Here is a 10,801-nt window from a genome sequence, read left to right as displayed (position 1 = left end):
TATGAATATAAATGTTTATTTTTTTGCCTGTGGACTTCAAGCACAATTGTGTTCTGAGTGCTGGCAACTGTTACATATAGGAATGATTACATGAAACCAAAAATACTGATGGTTTGCTTTGTTGTTTTGCCTTAAATTACCTTTATCAAAAGAATAGAATGTCTACAGTTTTAATTTTGTTACACATATGCATATACATGTCATTATTTTCATTGTTTCTACATGTCTACCACATAGTAAATCAGGTATTCAAACTTAATGCTTTGTTTTTAATAATAGTTATTTTTTACATTATTGGAGTTTTCAGACAAAAGTGGGAACCCTTGTCTTTGGGACACTTGTCTATTTTAATATTAGTATGTGATGCATTTGTTGGATAGTTGTTATATTGCTTCATAGATAAGTCTCTTTAAACTATGAGTCATCATGACTCATGCCTATAACAATTCTTTTTAAATGTTTACAAGGTCATGGCAATTCAAGGAATTAAAATGTCTGTATTGGTTAAGGGGTTGGCATTGTCTCTAGAGTGCAGCTGAGCAAAGTTTGTTTCTTTAATATGTGCCAGTTATTGACATTTAAAAGGATGGTACAAAACCAACAGTTAACAAGACTTAAAATGTACTCAAACAATGCTATATACATGTCATTGTATTGTGCATGTCCCCATTCGAAGGTTACATTCTCCTCAGTGTGACTTTACACTGTCCACATTTGGTGACGGTTATATTAGATATTACTTTTTATTTACACAGTTCTTGATGACTGCATTGTCCATGACCATGATGTTGATCCAGATGGCCAAGAACCTGAACTGAGACATATGGGGGTGCAAAACAGCATGGAGCAAGGTATTCTTTGGTGTGAAACATGTTGAAAAAAAAGGTTCACATATACATCTAACTAGTTCTATTATTTTGGAACTGGTTGATCAACCTCACATGCACAAGTTGGATGACAGTGACAGTCACAATGTTTATATTTTAAAATTAATGTATGTGGCTCAATCTGTTTTCTTATGTCATGTTGTTACATGTACAGTAATGAGTCTGCATCGGTTACCTTCTAGGCAGCTACGTTCGATTTGGCGTAAAGTCGCCATGGTTAGCCCAAACAGCCTTCCGGCACTTTGTCAGAGGACAGATCATCTGAGATGTGATTGAGAGTCATGAGGTAGCTGCTGTGCAAAGATTGGGCTCGGATCTGACAAGCCGAAAATAGTTTGCCTTTTAAAGAGTGTGGCATATCATTCCAACAAGGTACATTTTATAACAAAATAAATAAATACTTGTTATATATGCATGTGTCACCGTGAGGCCATTATTAAGTTGAGCTGTTCATAATGTTATTATATTTTAATAGGAGTGAACTAAAACCTCACATTTTTGTATTGTACTTTCACCTATATGGAACATGTGTTAGTAAATGTTTTTAATGTTTCTTATGATTCGAGACAAATAGTTTAAGCATTTTTTATTTTGAATATATATTACGTGCCATAAGTTAAATATTTAAGAAAAATATGTACAGTAGTACATGTATATGAGTAAATGCATAAACTTCACTTTCCTTATTTTATCCGAAGAAGAACTTGTCCAAAACACTCCAATGTTGAGTTTTTTAATATGTTTTGACATTTTTGGTAGTCAGTAGTTGTTGCTATTTTAGATTCTCTTCTTGTAGTTAGTTCATGTACTGTTATAAGGCATTGATAAGAAAAGTTTATTGGTTTGGTTTAAAAATGTATGAAGCGTTTAGATGATTAATTACTTCAAGGTATAACTGTCATAGACTTAATAGCTGGCGATTTATTTGTAATAAAAATTAATGTTGGATTGATTGTGGCTTCAAGGCACAGAAGACATCTCAGATACAGATGATTGCTGGAGTTGCAACATCACATGAAATTATTTCATTTTTCATTTGTAAATGTTTGGACTAACAACAGCAAATAAGCAAGCATATACACGTATATATATCCAGTTCAAACTGTGTTTGATTTCAGTTATTAGTGCGGTGTTTAATATTCATATTGTATAAACCATAAACTTAAACATAACAATTACAGATGTGCATTGCCCCATCACCTTTGTCAAGCCACCTGGCTTGACTTCTAACAGATATCAGGATTCCCTGCGGAGTAGTTGTGTGCTTACTTCTCGGGTTCCACCACCAATGATGGCTTCCTCAAGGCTACAACTACATACAGAAGATGATAGTCAACAGTCAGCTTGTGATGTAAGAAACGGGCATTCAGCCGGCGAATATAAACCAGCACACTTTAACTGCTTGGTAGGTATATAGTGACGAGTACATGCAACTGTTTAGATGTTGAAAATTTAAAAATTGTTTTCCCTTGAGTCATCAGTAACAACATAGGCCAATGTAAATTTTGATGTATTCTTTATTAATTTATCATGGAAACTTTGAAAAGAACAATTCAAGTGTTAATATCTGTAACATTATTGTTAATTTTATTATTAAGCTAAATAATGTTTTTGTTCATTATTCTTTTTTGAATAAATTTGGGATAAAATAATTCCACTTTCCAAGCACGTGTTCTTTGTACACATGTACATGTAATTGACTTTATCTGTTTGTTTTACATTTTTATACTAGTTGATAATAGTTAATGTAGTTGACAGAAATAATTGTAAACAATATTGCTGTTACTGGAAAAATCCTTATAGTGTAAGCAAACACACCTTTCCATATGGAGAGGAAATCCAGGTTCAAATCCTGGTGGGGATCCCATATTAGCAGCAACTTACATAATGTACATATAAATTATACAAAGAATAGTATGTGTTGTCATAGTGTGTGATATTTAATATTCATATTAAAAATAAGTTTTTGATGATTTTCTCTGTCACACACATACGCAATATACGCTGGCAGTGACATATGTATTTTTACTTTATGTGATTTATCATTAGTACACCATCATTAGCTTCACCCTTCAAAAAAGGCCCATCACTCTGACCTGGCAATTAATTATAATTATTACCCTTTTTTACTTTAAAAAGAAAAGGGTTTATTTTCAACAAGTGTGCATCTTTGGTTCTACTACAGAATCTGATGTTCATATCTTCAGTGTCTTAATATAAGGCAAAAACTGAAAAAAACTGAAAATTTCATGAAGTATTTGTGTCAGTTTTTAAGTGCAGTGCTCTTGGAAAATGCAGGAAGAGGATCTTGCTGAAACAGGTGCTCACCCTTCAGTTGGCTCGATTGGTAGCGCCAAAGTCACTGCCAGCGCCCATGAATAGGCCAGACGCCCTGGAGATGGGAACCACTGACTCACATGATCAGTTCCCCATCTAGAGCAGCACTAAAGGCGACCACCTTAAAGCCTACTTTCTGGAATACATCTGTGTGAAGAGAATGTGCATCAAGTTGAAGACTTACAATTCATGTCATGGACAGTAATAAAACATTGAAACAAAACCGTATTATGACTGAAAATTCTCAACAAAAACAAAATATGTTGTTACCTTATACCAGTGTCATGGCACACTGGTCGCTTTACTATATGCTGCAATAAATTGCTTCTTTTCAAGGATGAGGCTTTGTTGACTGCTTTAATAAATATATAATATAAAATAACCTGCTCAACTATGAAATTATGTGAATCAAATATTGTGTACAACTACTGCTGGCCTCATTAAAAAAAATACAATATGAAGCTTCATTACTAAATGTGTGCGCAAAAATTATTTCTTGATTCTGATCAGTGACTCTTTTGTGTAGCTTATGTTTAACGACTGTTCAGTTTAGTTGCTTTTTTTACCAATTTAGTTATTTATCAAATACAGTGTACCTTTCTAATCATTTTGCTCTATGTAGTATAAAGTTACTGTTTAAAATGAATCAGATATCTTAGATGAGCATTGTCTATTTTTTTTTAAATTAAAATCTCTTGTCATAAATATAACTTCCTGGGCTAGTTTTAAAAATTGCATATGTATTGCGCAAAATGTTTGTTCATTCGAATTCAAAAGATTCAACAGTCAATAAATAAATATTAAAAAATCAGTTTTAGTTGAATAATAATTGATGTTTTGGCTATTCTGTCTTTTTTACACTTATACATTATTTCTATACAATTGAAGATAGAATTGAATTACAGATTGATATTATTTGACTATTTGACAATTATTCCATTTTACTGATTAATATACATAATCGAATAAATATACATGTATCTGAAAATCAAGAATAAATACAGTAACTAATTGTTATGAGTTATTACGGATTAAGTTCATATTGTATATTAATGTACATATGTATCTTGTATAGTTGGTTGCTCATTCGACGATGCAGCCTGTTAAGTTTATAAATGAAGGTCACTCGCTGAATGACAGATATTTCCAAATATTTCATTTACATTTAATTGATTGCATATCTTAAATATAATTAACGGATACTTCAAATATAGAAACGTTTTTAAATAGGTATCTTAAGGAAAAACTCATCATAAGGTCCGTTTTTCGATAGACGTCTGCAGTCGAACTTGAATTTTCCTAATAAAATAACCATGTAAATGAAAACTATACGCAACTAAAATTTGAGACATCTTCAGCTAGAAAATTGTTTAACTCTACCAGGTCATCCGAGTGTTGTCAACACTATGATTGATTTGATGTTTTTGACAATACTATAATTGTATATACGCTATATTATTCTTTTGAGTCTTAAATAAAAAGTCTGTATATTTATGAAAATGATGAAGTTGTGAAATAGTACGTGAATTTAAACCATATTGCCCTAAGATATTGAAACCTATGCGGAAAAGGTTCGGCGTCTGCGCAAGGCGGCCCCAGTGGTATTCGTCACCGCTGTTAGTTTAAAAGAACTCATAGCATGCAGATTACATCACAACTCTTGTCAATGTGTGTATGCATTTAATAGCGGTGGGTAATAGTATTGCGCACGTTATCACTCTTGCGTGCACATGTACGAGTAATAGGTATCGCATGCGCACCTAATAGCTATATCGGTCTCACATAGTTACTAAAGCGTGCGCTCGTAATTTTATTGCGAACATCATTAATACTATCGCCTGCGTATGTAATACACACACTATGTAAGTCATGAAATTGGCATACACACTAGGAAAGTCACTACACTGGCATACAAACTATGCAAGTCACTACAGTGGTAGACACACTATGTAAGTCATGAAATTGGCATACACACTAGGCAATTCACTACACTGGCATAACGAACTAAGTTTATCTCAGATATTGCAACCTATGCGGAAAAGGCTCGGCGTCTGCGCAAGGCGGCCCCAGTGGTATTCGTCACCGCTGTTAGTTTAAAAGAACTCATAGCATGCAGATTACATCACAACTCTTGTCAATTTGTGTATGCATTTAATAGCGGTGGGTAATAGTATTGCGCACGTTATCACTCTTGCGTGCACATGTACGAGTAATAGGTATCGCATGCGCACGTAATAGCTATATCGGTCTCACATAGTAACTAAAGCTTGCGCTCGTAATTTTATTGCGAACATCATTAACACTATCGCCTGCGTATGTAATACACACACTATGTAAGTCATGAAATTGGCATACACACTAGGAAAGTCACTACACTGACATACAAACTATGCAAGTCACTACCTTGGCACACACACTATGTAAGTAATGAAATTGGCATACACGCTAGGCGAGTCAGTACACTTGCATAAAAACTATGAAAGTTACTACATTGGCATACAAACTATGCAAATCACTACAGTGGCACACACACTATGTACGTCATGAAATTGGCATACACACTAGGCAAGTCACTACAATGGCATAAAACTTTGGAAGTTACTACATTGGCATAGAACTATGCAAGTCACTTCAGTGGCACACAAACTATGTAAGTCATGAAATTGGCATGCAGTGATACACACTAGGCAAGTCACTACTCTGGCATAAAACTTTGGAAGGTACTACATTGCATAACACTATACAAGTCACTAGAGTGGCAAACACACAATGTAAGTCATGAAATTGGCATACACATTAGACGATTCACTACACTGGCATACACACTAAGTTAGTTACTACATTTTTATACAAACTATGTCACTGCAGTGGCACACGCACTATGTAAGTCATGAAATTGGCATGCAGTGATACACACTAGGCAAGTCACTACACTGGCATAAAACTATGAAAGTTACTACATTGGCATACAAACTATGCAAGTTACTATAGTGGCACATACACTATGTAAGTCATAAAATTGGCATACACAATTGGCAAGTCACTACACTGGCATACAAACTTAATTAGTTACTTCATTGACATACACGCTATGCAAGTCACTACAGTGTAGTGACACACACTATGTACGTCATAAAATTGGCATTCACACCAGGCAAGTCACTACAATGGCATAAAACTTTGGAAGTTACTACATTGGCATAAAACTATGCAAGTCAATACAGTGGCACACACACTATGTAAGTCATGAAATTGGCATGCAGTGATACACACTAGGCAAGTCACTACTCTGGCATAAAACTTTGGAAGGTACAACATTGCATAACACTATACAAGTCACTGGAGTGGCAAACACACAATGTAAGTCATGAAATTGGCATACACATTAGGCGAGTCACTACACTGGCATACACACTAAGTTAGTTACTACATTTTTATACAAACTATGTCACTGCAGTGGCACACGCAACTATGTAAGTCATGAAATTGGCATGCAGTGATACACACTAGGCAAGTCACTACACTGGCATAAAACTATGAAAGTTACTACATTGGCATACAAACTATGCAAGTTACTACAGTGGCACATGCACTATGTAAGTCATAAAATTGGCATACGCAATTGGCAAGTCACTACACTGGCATACAAACTAAATTAGTTACTTCATTGACATACACGCTATGCAAGTCACTACAGTGGCACACACACTATGTAAGTCATGAACTTGGCATACACACTTGGCAAGTCACTACACTGGCATACAATTATGGAAGTTACTACATTGGCATACAAACTATGCAAAGCACTACAGTGGCACACACACTATGTCAGTCATGAAATTGGCATACACACTAGGCAAGTCACTACACTGGCATAACACTTTGGAAGTTACTACATTGGCATACAAACGATGCAAATCACTACAGTGGCACACATACTATGTAAGTCATGAAATTGGCATACACACTAGGCAAGTCACAACACTGGCATAAAACTTTGGAAGTTACTACATTGGGGTATGTATGTACGCAAACTGTTTGGCAGTAGAATAGTGAAGTTCTCTTTTTGTCAGTAAATCTAAGTACGTTTCATTTTCTAGAGATGTTTTGAGTACCATATACATATCTAAAACTGAACTATTATTCATATTGCCAAACCATTCTTGTTTAAATGTATCTATAATTCTACATTTTAATTCAAATAAAAACGAATTTGTACTAACCGCATTTACATTTTCGAATGTATAAGAAAATCAATAATCATTTAACTACTTTTTTAAAATTAGATACCCAATTTTTATACCGTTTATTACAAATATTGATTGCTTGGTTATACACAGTTTGCATGATAATATGTTTACTATTAACAACTTTAAGCCAATATTTTATAATACGAACATATATATTTACATACAGTGGGTGTCTACCTAGTTATCCTTACAGCGTGGTATGACATGTGTTGATTTTAACATTTAACAACCTTTTGCAAAATTTTAAGTGAATGCGTCGGTTTGTTTAAACGGACAGAACGACTTATCGGGAGATCTGCTATGCAGCTTTTTACAACGTGAATTACAATTAAAAAAATGTCTTCACACGCATTTTAATGATTTAAACTATTACGGTAAATAATTTGACATTCAGTGAACAGTAATAAGACACGACGCATGGTTATATCGTTTGATACGGATGTCGATTGAATAAAAGAATAATCTATATAAAAAGGCGCTTACCATTGATTCATAATAAGAACGTGAGTCCGCCTTATATCGGTAGACGGCTGTATGCGATGGACATCAACTTCTCAAACAGAACGTCGTGGAGACGATTTAGTATTGCTTTGTTTGTGATGTCCATGGCTCTCAAACATATTCCGGAATTACACGATATTACACGCAATGATTATGAGGGATGGAATACCTTTTTTCCCGATCTTTCATTCATGGCCATTCCCCTGCTTAAGATTTGGTTTTAAAATAAAGATCGCAACTATGTTAATAGTAACAATGAACACACTTTTTGGGAAATAATTTGTGTCGACATGGTCACCATAAACTAAAATTTTATATCGAGACATGCATACAATTATTAAACAACAACAGTTTACAAAGCAAAATAAAAATGTTGCTAAAATAGGTAAAAATAACCATACATTTTGAATAAAATCTATGCCCATTCATTTTCGTTCTAAAAGCGCAATTCAATGTTCATTTTAAACACATATTTTACTCATTTTTCTTTTTAAATTTACAGGTTTGTGCTGAGAAGTTTGCAAATTAGTGTTATCTTATGAAAATCTTTATAAATAATTGAGTTGCGCATGACAAGTTACAACACATAGGATAAGGATAGGCATCAAACAACTGCAAATTAAAAGATCTCTGATCGGGGTGTAGTAGTTTCATATTGTGTTGCAAAAATGATTGTTAACAAACTAAACGTTGGATTAAAGAAACAAACACGTTAAGATTTATGAAAGAACGTAACTATTGTATCCAGTAAATTCAATTACACATTATAATTATTGTGATTTTTTTAAATAAATATTTTGGCCAGATTGTACAAGTCTACTTGTACGTAATTATGCAAAGATAATGTTAAAAAAGCAAAATAAAAACACGTTGTGTACGGTTAATCAAATATAACATATACATGTACTGCTGACTGTGTACCAAGGTTCTTTCTGAACGACGTTTTTCACATTATATAGTTATATGTGCTTTCCAATTTATCTTCACGTACGTACATTAACGTATTTGAACAGTTTAGAGACTTCAACCCTCTTTATTATTGGTACTTCGAACCCCGATTTTGCCCCAAAATCCGTTTTTTAATAGGTGCATAAAAATAATATATAATGCATCAAAAGGATTATCAATATATGATGTACATCAAATGTTTTTATAATATAAGTATTTTAAGAAGAACATTTAGTTGCGAAAAAAACAATTGAAGAAAATGAGGCTCTTTGGATCTGCAGTCAAATGCGTAACCGCTTGGCTTAATTGCTAATAAGTATGACTGTATACATGTATGAACTTTAATCAAGTACATTAAGTTAGGTTGTATATGATTTGATAATTTTCTTTCAAACATTAAATAATACACGTTTATTAACATCATGGCATCACCCGTTATCTATATCAACTTATGGGTTACCGGTTCCGCTTAATGGTTTATTTCATCGCCCAGGTTATTGGAGTTGAACAACGTAGGATGACGTTTTAGGGTTTGAAATTACAAAAATATCAATGACGTTTTAGGATTCGGAACTGACTAAAATAAAAATATAAACAAAATGTCGTCGTGTATCAATTATCCTTAAAGGGGCCTTTTCACAGATTTTGGCATTTTTTAACTTATTCATTAAATGCTTTATATTGATAAATGTAAACATTGGATCGTAAAGGCTTCAGTAAAAAATCAAGAATAAAATTTAAAAAAGGAAAAGAACATTGCCCAGAGCAGGTTTCGAACCAGTGACCCCTGGAGTCCTGCCAGAGCCCTGAAGTAAAAACGCTTTAGCCTACTGAGCTATTCCGCCTAGTACACATACTTGTCGTATTTTATACCTTATATAAGCAATCTTCGTAGTTTCACAACATTTAACGACAAAAACAGAACTCTCCAAATTATTCAATCGTTTCGCGTTGCAACGCTTTATAATTTTTAGGTTTTAAAATCGTCAAAAGATGCATATAATGGCTATATTAGACCATGGTAAATGTTCAGTATTACTGTTTCCTCACAAAAATCATAACTAAAACGAAAATTTGCGAATCTGAAACAACTTTTTTCAATTTTGTCAATTTACCAAAGCGTGAAAAGATCCCTTTAAAGCAACTTATCTTTTAAAGTTGTGTTATACGTTAATATAAGAATGCGTGTTGTCTTTTTTTTTATAACTGTCAACCGATATGAATTATAATGGTACCGTTGGAAAGAAGAACCTCCTAAGTGTCTAACAATTTAAAAATATTGTATGGCAGGGTCAGAGTTAGCCTGTAAATCGCGGTCAAAGTCGGCCTTTTTTTACACAGCAAAATGCCTAAAGGAAAACTCGGAAAAGGTCAAAGTGGTTATAAAAACATTATTATAAATTCGATATTAATAAAATGCTACCGTTGTAAGGAAGATCTTCTAAGGTTTCTAACGATGTAAATAATAGTGTTTATCAGTATTATATTAGGGCGGCCAAAGTCTGCCTATTGATATGATTTTTTACACAAAACAATGTATTGAAAGATAAAAGGGGTTTTACAAGCAACATTTTTTCCAACCGACCATACATTATTTGGTACCGTTGTAATGGTATTCCTCCACCGTTTCTAAATATGTAAAAATATCATGTGAGAATAGCATATTATTACTGCTAATTGCGACCGAAGTTGGTGTATATTTTTATATTCTTTACAATGACAAGCTGTGTTTCCAGTAAAATCCGGATATGATAAAAGTGACTATACAAGCACTTTTCATTCGATATAATGGTAAATGGGGATCCTCTTAGAATTTAAAATATGCAACATTATTGTTTTGCAGTATCAGATTACCACTTTTGTTAGCGTCGGACTCCA

Source organism: Dreissena polymorpha, chromosome 6 (assembly GCF_020536995.1).
Source record: "Dreissena polymorpha isolate Duluth1 chromosome 6, UMN_Dpol_1.0, whole genome shotgun sequence".
Taxonomy (NCBI): domain Eukaryota; kingdom Metazoa; phylum Mollusca; class Bivalvia; order Myida; family Dreissenidae; genus Dreissena; species Dreissena polymorpha.
The sequence above is the reverse complement of the archived record's forward strand: the minus strand, read 5'-3'. Positions refer to the sequence as shown.